Source organism: Fukomys damarensis, unplaced genomic scaffold, assembly GCF_012274545.1.
Source record: "Fukomys damarensis isolate Sample0158 unplaced genomic scaffold, DMR_v1.0_HiC HiC_scaffold_5, whole genome shotgun sequence".
NCBI classification, from domain to species: domain Eukaryota; kingdom Metazoa; phylum Chordata; class Mammalia; order Rodentia; family Bathyergidae; genus Fukomys; species Fukomys damarensis.
In genome coordinates, this window is record NW_022900917.1 from 13755378 (window position 1) to 13767844 (window position 12467).

The 12467-nt window shown below is 38.1% G+C and overlaps 1 long non-coding RNA gene across 1 annotated transcript in view; it reads right to left on the bottom strand.

Moving 5' to 3' along the window:
* Positions 1-3794: 3794 nt before the first annotated feature.
* Positions 3795-12467, bottom strand: part of LOC104859055 — a 30905-nt gene continuing 22232 nt past the window's right edge. Inside the window, exons 4-5 of the long non-coding RNA XR_004515511.1 lie at positions 5591-5677; positions 3795-3850 (exon numbers count right to left, since the gene is read on the bottom strand). This is a non-coding gene — a long non-coding RNA (uncharacterized LOC104859055). The remainder of the gene's footprint in view (positions 3851-5590; positions 5678-12467) is intronic.

Consider the following 12467-nt stretch of genomic DNA (forward strand, 5'->3'; position numbering starts at 1 on the left):
TTCTTGTAAAAGAAAAATTTTAATATGGATACTTGATGTAATGTGTCTGGTTTTATACCTATTTGTCTCTGAAGGAAGATTGGGTTAAAGAACTAAAACAAAAAATCTATTTGGCAGATAGGTTCAAGCATATCATACTTTGGGTAGCATATAAAATGTATATGAAATTAAAGCAACAGAAAGGCAGGCTTCTAAAAACACTGCAATGTGTCCTCATCCACCTTGTTCACCAGGTCTGGCACTGTGTGTCTTCCACCTCTTGCCCAAAGACAAAATGACTGTGAAAAGTAAGAATTTTGAATCCATTCAGGACATCTAGGCAGCCACAACAGTGCAACTAAAAACACACAGAAGAGATTTCAAGAATGGCTTCAGAAAGCAGCAAAAAGGATAGGATAAGTGTGTTCAAAGGGAGGGGAAATACTTCTTTTAGGTTTGGTACCAGGGTTGGAACTCAGGACCTTGCGCTTGCCTGGCAGGTGGCAGCACATCCCCAGCTGGGTAGGGAAATGTTTTCAGGGTGACAACTGTTAATGTGTCCTTTATGGTAATTACTTTTTTAAAATTTAAACATTCATTGCATTTTTCTATCACACCTCATATTCTCCAATAACAAGAAAACATGATAAAAGTCATTGTCCCTTATATTGGCTTAATGGAATCCACATCACATAAATAGTGTTTTTTTAATAAAATACAGTGACATTTAAATTTAGTTTCTAATTACAAGCTTGTGAATATTTGCCTTATTGTGTGGCAATGCTTTTAAAAAAACAGATTCCAAACTTCGATGAATTATAATGATTGATAAGCTTTATTGCCACATATCATGTGTTTGCCTTCATTTTGCAAAAATGTACTAAAATGTTCAATGCTTGAGTGTTGTCAACTACTTGCTGTCCTAGAAGCCATACTTAGCATTTGTGGATGCCGCAGAAATAGGGCCTGGGGTCCGGAATTGACAAGCAGGTTCACACCAGCACTCTGAGCAGCCCTACTCTCTTCCTCTCTCTGTTCCACTGCCTACGTTCTTCTCTTCAGGCTTCTGCTACTGATGCATCACTGAACTGCCACTGCAGATCCAGGTCCCAGCCAGCCCTGCACTTTCTCACTCCGGACTCCCTAGAAAGAGACACAACCAAGTAACCAGGCCACCAGGGCCACTGGCTTGAGCCCTATCGTACCCATATTTCCGCACAGCATATGATCCACTGTCACGGCAGACTTTCCTTACCAAACCCAAGGACGAAGATGAAACGGAATTTCAAGATGGACACAGCACAGGACACTGCGCAGGGAGAGGGGAGGGGAAGGGAGGAAGAAGAGGGAAGGGGAAAGAAGACCTCTTCAAGAAACAGCCACTATCTTACTACATAAGCCACACATCCAGAAAGCTGACCCTGAAAGAAGAAATAGGAAAAAGAGGAGCTGGTGATGATATGTTAATGTAACTATAATTTTAGCGAACACTCAAACCAGTGTTTTTGTTTTAATCATTCCCAGTAAAGGTGCGGTGGATTGATTAATGGGCAACTTGTAACGCCCAGCTGAACTGAATCAGCGTGGTCTGGGCATGGAGGATCCATCTGAGGATTGTTGTCAATGGCCATAAAAATAGAACTGGAGAAGATCTTAGCCTGCTGATTTTCTAGAAGAAGATTGCTGCAGATGGTTTTCCTGATATGAACTAGGCTGTTCTTGGAGGAGGAGAAGCTCAGGGCCTCCCTGTCGCTGGGAATGGCTGCTGTTTTCATCAGAGGAGCTCTGATCTCCACCTTGAGCATCACTTCCCAGCTCCACTGTGGATCCCTCAGCCTGGTGGCACAAATTCTTCACCTCACCAGCTAGGTTTTCTGGCTTTTACCACTGGCCTTTGGGCTTTCCAGGTGCAGACACTCAATAGGGACAAGCATGAGACATTGCTGTGGGATCCAGGCCACTGGCTGGACTCGTAGAGGACATTGCCTTGGACTCTAAGCCTTTAGCTGTACTTGTATAGGAAACTGCTGGGATTGAGGCCCTTGGCAGGATTCTTTGGGCCTCTAGCACACTCCTTTGCGTTTGACTTTTGGGTTAATTACCATAAAATAGTCCTATAAACTATGTGTCCTATAGTAAATGTATTATGTTACCAAAACCCTGACTACACAATGGGTTTACCCATTTATACTAGCAGAACTACCATTGCACCAAATAGTCTTCAGGGTCCCCTTTAAAGGCAATTTATGAAGCATATATTAAATCTTTTTAACATCACTATTTTGTTATCATGAAATAAAAGTACATTGTTCAAGTAGAGGACAATAATACATTCGTGTCTGTATTGCCCAGTACTCGCCCTTTTATTGTGGATTTTAGTGATTTTTACAATTATCTCCCATATGCCTTTATTATGACTAATAAAGCTCTTTTCAACCCTTGAAAATCTACATTTATCTCAATATCCCTATCCAAGATTTTTTGGAGAACTATTAAGAAATATAAAAGCACCTGACAGTTTTCAACAGGTAACATTATTCCAAGATGGCTGAGATCTCCCTTTGTGGGCTGTTCAAAGACACTATTGCACTTATTTTCAGTCAGAAGTGTTGTCTCAGTAGCTCTCTTACTATATAATTAAGCAAATTAGTACTTCCTGAAAAGTCCTTAATAAAATAAATCTCTTATTCTTAAAGCAATGGGATTGTTTTCCTTTTGTTGTTATTGTTGTCTGTGCTTATGGGCACTGGACCCAGAGCCCTCTACCACATCCTCAGCCCTTTTTGTATTTTAGGATGAATTCTCACTAAAATGCCCAGGCTGATCTTGAATTGATGATCCTAGCCTCCTGCCTCAGTTTCCCAAGAAGGTGGGATTATGGACCTGCACCACCACACCCAGCAATGCATTGTGTTTTTACTCTCAAGCAATAAAGATTCAGTGGTGAACTCTTATTTTCAAAAACATGATGATAACCTAAGAGTAGACTAAAAACAAAGTTCTTTACAAGTCAAAGATGTTGTGGGCAGAGTTGTCCCCAACCCTGATGTAGGGTTAAATAGAAAGGATCTATGAAGGGAGATAGTGCCTGCCACTGCTCTTTACTGTCCTGGGAGGGCAGAAAAGAGAAACTGTGGAGCACTTCTGAGTTGAAATGTCATCGGGACTGACTTGTCAAAAAACGAATATGACTAAAAAGTCAAGAAATCAGCTCAGATATGTTAGCAAAATTAGCTATTTGGCAGAAAAAATATTTGACAGAGAAGAGTGGTAATAATTATTGAAAAAATAAAATTCTCCCATATTTAAACATGAGTTCACACACAAATTATATACAAAAATGTATACTTTCTTATGCTTTTGTGTCTACTTTTCCTAGCGACTGGAAGATTATTCTTATACTTCTTAAATTTCAAGTTACCCTGAAAGACCAACTCAGATTCCATCTTATTCTGTGAAGTCTTTTGTATTTTAAGCACATTCTCTTCTTTTCCTTGCATAAAATTGCAAGCATCTGTTATCAATTACTTGTTTTTATTTCTCTCTTTAAATAGCTAACTTCTTGACAGAAGATAGATCATTCATCATAGTATCCATAGTACAAGTCTAGCATAGATTAAGCACTGAAATAATAAAAATCTATTTGAATTAATTGTTGTTAATTTAGTACAGTTTATAGTGATTTTTTAAAAAGTAATACAATATGTAACAATGACATTATTTGATCAGCTGAATGAATACATAGAACCCAAAATGCCTCATGTGAAGGAAACATTTTGTTGATGTTCTGGCAAAAAGTTTTAAATGTGACATCAGTTTTCTAATTGCTGTATCTTCAATCGAATGGCTTTCTCAGTCTGTTTTCTCATTGCTAAAATGGAAGTAATAAAAATCAATTTTCATGATTATTTAAGAAGATTGAAGGAGATCATCATTAATTTTCTTGCCCAGTATATAGGGGAAATTAAATAAATATGTTTTCCTTTTCTTCACACCACTCCATCTTAAAATATCACCTTCACTGTCTTAGAGTTTTACTCTTAATATTGTGCACAAAAATGCAAAAAGAACGAAGCATATTTAGCATCATACTTAGTATGCAGCAGGTCCTTACTATCTGGAATTCGCCCTCTCTCTCTCTTCCTTCTTGTGGTTGAGCGTAGCACTTTCTTTAGTTTCCTAGTCATTGGCAGGAGCAAGAAGGTGATGGGTAGGAAGAGCAAGGAGGGGACAGGTAATGGGAAGCCCGGAGGGATGGAGCCATCACTCCCCTCCATACATCCGTTTGCCTAATTCACAAGACTATGAGACCAAGCCAATCGGGGCTGAGCTCAAATCGTTGCTCCACAAGTTAAAAACTACACCACAGTGGGGAAGTTACTTAGTGGCTTTGTCTTTAGGTCTGAGTTTCTCACCGCTGAAATGATACACACTCATTTTCAGTGATGTTTCAAGATTACCTCCCATGCATTAAAGTTTTTATTGCAGAGAATGACCTCAGTGCAAAGTAAACATTGCAGTTACTGAAAGTTTATGTGGTCAGTGGCAAAGCTATTGTCTACCGACCACGCACATAGATACAATAGACTCTGCTTGACCCCTTGTATGAGGTAGAATTCTAAAGATGCTCCCCCAATATTACCAAGACCTTGTTACTCTGCCAAGCATTAACATAGTTACTGCTGCATACTTCTTGGTGTAATAAAGTTTATATACCACAACACAAAGAGTTTACCCTGGATAATTTAGACACTCCAATATTAACACTGGAGTCCTTTAAAGAGAGAAATGTCTCTATCTGCCTTAGGACAGAGATGCAATGGAACAGGAAAGCAGAGGTATGATGAAGCAGAAAGAAAAACTGAATAAAAACTGTGCTCAAATCTCCACAGCTTTTATTAAAAATGGAAAGTTAGAGACATTTATCGCTAAACGGATGGACATTGAGGAGATACTCTTAAGTTGATTAAATAGGACACACGTGTAAATACCAAATAGCTTCTCTAGTCTGAGAAGCTGCAAGTGTAAATAAGGACTAAATGGTATAATAGATAATGTGAAATAGGAAGAAAGGGACAAAGGGGAAGGGGAAATGGGAGGGGTAGGGGAATGGAATTAATGTGAGAAAATGAAAAGTAATGGAAACAAAGTCTTGTAGATAGGGAGGGAGGGAGGGGGTTGAAGGGAGGACAGGGGAATGGGGAAAAAATAAGAACCAAGATTGACTATGTAAAGGTACAAATTTCCAACAATGAATGTCATCATATTTTATGCTTTAAACGTAACACTAAAATTAATCTTTAAAACTGGAGGAGGGTGTATTAGGTGTGTAGCTCAGTGGTAGAGTACTGGTCCAGCAAGTATGAGACCCAGGCTTTGATCCCCAGCCATGTAAAATATAATTATGATGATGATGACGATGATGATGATGGAGTTAGAAAAAAGAGAGAGAAGGCCATATTCCAAGGAATTCAGGCCAACCATAGAAGCACAAAACAGATTATCAGGAAATGGGGACCTCAGTTGTACAAACCCATGGAACTAAATACTTCCAACAATCCAAGTGAGTTTGGAAGCAGATTCATTCCTAGAGACTCTCGAAGCAACATACCTGGTCAGAACGTTGAATTTGGCTTTAAGAAACCTGAATCAGGGAACCAGCTGAGCCGTCCTGCATCTGGATTTCAGATGTGCAGACCTGTGAAAAAACAAATGGATGTCGTGTGTAATTGCTGAATTTGTGGTAATTTGTTATGGCAGCTATACCAAATGAATATATCCGCAATGGAAAATTCAAAAGATTATTAAAAACAGGAAGCATTTGAATCCAAAGAATATGTGGGAGTCATCTTTAATTCTCTCTGTACCTGTGGTCCACATATACTTAATGCTTTCAATCCACCTATCCCTGAAACTAATAAAACAAAGTCTAAAAAGATAATCATAAAGTATTATTCCTTCATTATCACAGTCTATTAATATAGCAAAAAAACCCATAATTTTCAAGTATGTCTACTGTTTCACATAATTTTTAGAATGAATTGTTATCCCACCAAATGAATCATGTAATATTCCCAGATTTTAAAGAAACGTAAAGGAATTTTTATAGCTATGGTTGATGAGCACTTTCAGTCACATTATTAGGAAGCAAATTTTGGTATCTACAAACAAGAGGCATAGCCATGCCTATGTGTGCTGAACAGAAAAAATTAGCGCAAATGTTCCTGACAGCTGAGACTGAGCTATAAAAAAACTGTGGGAATGTGCTTAGCAGAGACGCTACCAAAATAGAACGCACTCTTTAATTGAAGAATGACAACTTGTAAGAAGCTGCTGTTTCCTACCTGCCCCCCTCAGTGGCCTAATTTTTATTTTATTTCATTTGTAGCAATTTTGCTACCTCTCATCTATCTGTTAACTATTGATTTTAAGTAAATATTCTACAGTTTGTTGACAGCGTTTGGAAAAGCAAATCTTTCATTGATGTTCTAAATCACCAAGTTGTAAAAATGCCTTTTTATTATCACCTCTCATCAAAATGCTCAAACCAAGAAACTGGAGATGTCAAGTGCATCAGTCAGTTAACTTTTGCTATTAAAAAATACTCAAGAAATAAGTTAAAGGGAAAAAGATTTATTTTGGCTCACGGTTTCAGTCCATAGGCTTTTAGGCCTGTGGTGAGGCAGAATGTCAAAGGAAAGCTGCTCATCTTATAGCAACAAGAAAGGATGGAGAGAGAGAGAGAGAGAGAGAGAGAGGAGTGAAAGACAGGCTGTGCTAGCAGGCTTCTTCCTGTTTTTGTTCCACCTACATCCTCACCTTGTTAGATGGTGCCATCTACATTCATGTCATGTATAACCATTTGTTTATTGTTCCCCAAGCCAATGGCCTCTAAAACACCCTCAGATACACCCAAAGGAACGGCTTGCTAATATCTCATTCCAATAAAATTCACAATCAAAATTAGCCATCATGTCAAGTGTCTGATCTACTCTGACATTCCTGGAGGCAGTTCTGACAGGGAAACTGAGTGGGACTAGCTTGAATTCTTTTATCATCTAATTCATTAATTCTTCAACTCAGCAACTGATTATTGAGCCAATACTGTAGTTTAGGAACTATGTTAGGTTGTAGTAACACAAAAGTAAAAATAATAGATACAATTTGTTTACTCTAGAAAGAAAGATATGTGGTAGAAAAGGTTGTAATAAAAGCTAGAGTTGATGAAATTGAGATAGAAAGGAGACCTTGCAAGTGTAAGGTCCTGAGTCCAATCCAAAAAAGACAGAAGGGAGAAAAGTTGACTCTCCAATTAAACAGATGACCCAAACAAAGACTAATTCCAAAAAGCTGGTAAAGAGATGAAAAGTGGGCAAAAAGCAAAAAAAAAAAAAACTACTAAGTGATTAAGGAACTTAGGAAGAAGGATCGTAGAGGCTCCAGAGTCTTCTCAGAGACATAGAGTGGGACACTGACACTCACTGAGTATCTAATAATAACAATTTTTGCATGAACACCAAATTCTACCAGTTTCAAATCAGTTAAGTACCAAGGCATAAATTATTATAAAGTCCTTCAGATCTTTCTCTTTGAGAGAAAGTGATTACTGACAGTAAGAATGTACATATGCATTTTGATACAGCTTTGGAAATGGTCAAAGGAATAGTAGTTATCTCTAATGCAATTCAACACTCCTCTTTTCAGGAGAAATGCTGGGTGATATCAGAAAGAATACCTTCTTTATTACCTCATACCCAAGTGGGCCATTGTAAAGATACATTAAAAAATCTTTGTTCCAAATACTTCATGTGTAATGCTTTGCCTTCAAAAACCAGTTTTCTGTATCATTAATCCTAAAGGAATTTTTCAAAACATTAGCGTCCTATGCTATTTTAAACTAGTGAGATTTAACAGTCATTTATGATAGGGCTGGGGATTTAGCTTAGTGACAACATGCCTACCTTGTAATCACAAGGTCCTGAGTTTGATCTGCAATACAGAAAAAAAAAACAGTAGTTTGAGATAAAGTTCAATATTTAGAAAAACAGAAGCAAGGGCAATAAGATGTTGGAAATGACAGAGGAAAGGAAGTAGATAGAAATATTCTTAACCTCTTTTTTATTCTGCCTAGAAGTGAACACAGAAGTAGCCACGATGAAGAAGAGGATGCATGAGGTTGACAATCACTAAAACTAAAGGAAAGCAGCATTTGTACTGGAAACCAGGCACCACCTCTTCAGGAGGGTTCAATGAAGCACTATAGCAATCACCCAAGATGTGCAACAGCAATGTTTCTGAACCCAGCACAGAGGGAAAATTTCTTGTGGATTGAGGTGGGAATTTGTAACTATCTCTAGACTTACAGTAAATTTTCTGGCAAAGGATGGTAATCTGAGTGGCATTCAGGAGGTGCTCAAGATCACTCTCATTTTGATGATTTCCTAAGGGAATTTTTAGAACTCAGGAAGCTATTATCCTCACTGTCACAGCTTATTATTATGAAAGGATACAGATTAAATAAATGTAATACACTATATTAACAGAATCAAGGACAAAAAAACCATATGATCATCTCAATAGATGCAGAAAAAGCATTCAATAAAATTCAACACCCATTTATGATAAAAACCCTGCAGAAAATTGAAATAGATGGTGTTTATCTAAACTTGATAAAGGCGATCTATGAAAAGGCAACAGCCAACATCATATTAAATGGTCAAAAACTGAAAACCTTCATGCTAAAATCAGGAACAAGACAAGGATGTCCACTATCACCGCTCCTATTCAATATGGTTTTGGAAACATTAGCCACAGCAATTACACATGAGAAAGAAATAAAATCAATTAAAATAGGAAAGGAAGCAGTGAAACTGTCATTATTTTCTAATGATATGATACTCTACACAGAAGACGCAAAAAAAAAAACTGCCAAAAGACATCTAGACTTAATTGAGAGAATCAGTAAATTAAATTAGCTGGATACAAAGTAACTATTCAAAAATCAATAGCCTTCTTGTACACAAATAACAGACTCACTGAGAGTGAACTTAGGAAAATAATACCTTTCACAATAGCATACAAAATAATGAAATATCTAGGATTCAATCTAACAAAGGAAACAAAATACCTCTACATTGAGAACTACAACACTCTGTAAAAAGAGATTGAAGAGGATATAAGAAAATGGAAAGAAATCCCTTGTTTCTGGGTAGGAAGAGTCAATATAGTGAAAATGGCCATACTACCAAAACTGCTATACAGATTCAATGCAATGCCTATTGAAATCCCAACAGTATATTTCATAGAACTAGAGAAAACAATCCAAAAATTTATTTGGAGCTATTCTAGGCAACAAAAACATGGCAGGGGGTATCACTTTCCCCAACTTTAAACTATACTACAAAGCCACTGTGACAGAAACAGCATGGTACTGTCAAAGAAACAGACCTGAGGATCAGTGGAACAGATTAGAAGATACAGAAATAACTCCTGACATACTCAACTACCTCATCTTTGACAAAGGAGCCAAACACCCTCACCAGAGGAAAGATAGTCTCTTTAATAAATGGTGTTAGAAAAACTGGATTTCAGCATGTCATAGATTAAAACTAGACCCATATCTTTCACCATGCACTAAACTAAAATCCAAGTGGATTAAGATCTAAATATTAAATCAGAAACACTAAAATTGCTGGAAGATAAGTTAAGTAGAACTCTTGAAGACGTTGGTATAGGAAAAGACTTTATGAATAAATCCTCAGTAGCATGAAAACTAGCACAAAGAAACAACAACTGGGATCTCATCTTATTAAAAAGTTCTGCACTGCCAGAGAAATCATAAGCAGAGCTAAGAAACAGCCCACAATTTGGGAAAAAATTTTTACCAACTACTCCTCGGACAAAGGACTACTATCTAGAATATATCAAGAACTCAAAAAAATCAGACCACACCCCAAAATCGAACCCCAATTCAAAAATGGGCACCTGAAATCAACAGAAACTTCTCAGACAAAAGGAAAAAGCAGTAAATAAATATATGAAAAAATGTTCAACATCACTGGTCATTTGAGAGATGCAGATGAAAACAACACTGAGATTCCATCTCATCCCAGAAAGAATGGCTGCTATCGAGAAATCGACAAATAACAAATGTTGGTGGGGTTGTGAGGAGATAGGAACCCTTCTTCATTGTTGGTGGGGAATGCAGACTGGTGCAACCACTGTGGAAATCAATACGGAAAAACCTCAAATAACTGGGATTAGAAGTCCTATTTGACCCAGCTATTCCTCTGCTGGGCATCTTACCAAAAGAATTATATGCTCACCCATGTTATAGCAGCACAGTTTGTAATAGCTAAAACTTGGAAATAGCCGAATTGCCCATCAACTGGAGACTGGATAAAAAATACGTGTTTTTTTTTTTATAAAATGGAGTACTACTCAGCCACAAAAAATGAAAATCTAGAGAAATTTATATCTAAATGGATGCACATTGAGGCCATACTTTGAAGTGCAATTAATAAGTCACACATGTGCAAATCCTGAATAGTTTCTCTGGTGTGAAAAAGTAAAAGTGTAAATAAGGATCAAAATGTATAACTGATATTGTGTAATAGGAAGAAAAGTCTAAAAGAGTAGAGAAGTGGAGGGGTAGGGGAAAGGTAAAAAGTAAAAGAAAAATATGGAAATAATGTCTTTGTAAACAGGGAAAGGTAGAGGGGCTGAAGAGGGGGCTGGAGAAAGGGGAATAATAAGAACCAAGATAAGTCATGCAAAAGTACAAGAGCCCAGTGATGAATGCAACTGTATTGTATACCTAAAATATACCAACAAATTGAATAAAAACTTTTAAAAAGTCATTATCCCCACAGTCACAGTTTATTACTATGAAAGGATAGAGATTAAAGCAGCAAGGGGAGGAAGCACATTCCACAGGGTCTAGCAGAGACCATGTGAAGAGCTTTCCACTATTTCCTTTAAAGGTAGTCAAACATAGCACTTTGATAACCAGTGATGTGTGGTCATATGAAAGAAGTACTGCGTATCTCTTTATTCAAATTAATTTAGTCCATATGAAGGGTTTGCCAAAGTCCTAACAGTTTCAGCTTTACTAAAAAGTGTGCACATGGGAAGTCTTCTGAGACTCAAAGCAAACTCTTAGCTGAGATCCCCTGTAAATATCAAAAGGAAGTTAAACACCTCCAGCATACAATAGTATAGAATAAATACTTCCATTCCAAAAGGGAAGAACACAGGGATAGAAACAAATGAGACCAAAGCAGATCAAAATCCAGCAGGGCAAATCTTAAAACCTATAGCTCAATGTCCTACGCTTGAGGCAAGCTGTGGTGAGATATGAACTCCAAAGGGCTTGTGCAGCCCTTCCCTTACCATGTTGCTGGTGATTAAGCCCTGGTGACTTCTTCCCTGGGATGCATTTACTCAACTTTTGCAGCTTTCCTTGAACATTCTACATTCCTGGCTTCTCCAACTTCCTGGTACATTCAGCTTCACTTTCACAGCTTTGAGCACTTCCAACTTTGGAGCACACTGCCTGGCCTCTGAGGCATTCTGAAACCCAGGCTGAAGCTGCTATGACCCCATAACTCCTGCAGTTTGCATGTCTGAAAAATCAGTACCACATGGAAGATGTCAAGGCCTGCCATCAGCTCAAGCAGTGGCCATACCCTCTCGGGCAATAATAGCTCCAGAGGCCTCAGAATGATTGGATGGCTGAGCACTATGAACCAAATCCCCAAGAATCAAATTATTTAGGCAGCCATTCTCAAATACATTCCCCAAGGCCTCTCTTCTCAAAAGCAGTCGTTCAATTTAGCAATTTAGAGCCTACGAAGAGTAGGGCCTTCCTCATTCCCGACGTGCCCTCAAGCTCTTTTTGCTGTTTTCCTGATCCAAACTGCTTAGCTTCTTTTTAGTGCTAATATTTTCACCAGAAAAGCTCTTTTCTCCTCCATCCCTGTGGGTACTTTCTTTTCAGAAAATCTTAAAACTTTCATATGGATTTTTTTTCTATTGTTTTTCACATAGATCTCTCTAAAAGTAACAAGCAGTAATCATACTATGGCCTGACCGTTGCTTTGTCTTGAAATTTCCTCAGCCACTTAAAATTTCCACTGCCATTAATCTCAGGGGAAGTCTCAGGACATGAAGAAAATGTAGACAAATTACCTGCCAGAACATAACACACCTTGTAAGATAAGTGCCTTGGAATGGCTGCTGCCATTCTGATAAATAACTTCCTTCTTTACCTTAAAGTTTCCATTTCCTACATCAAGCATCACTGGTCATAAATAAAACCGACGCGAGAACAAAGCTTGTGTGTATAAGGAATGGATGTCCAATAATGACCCCTGAGTGGCTGCCCGTGCAGCCCGACCAAACCCCGGACCCACCTGCCCCCGTCAGCCACTATATAACCAAGCTCCTTCCCCCTCTCCCTCCTCCTCTCCTTTGTTCTCTTTCCACCG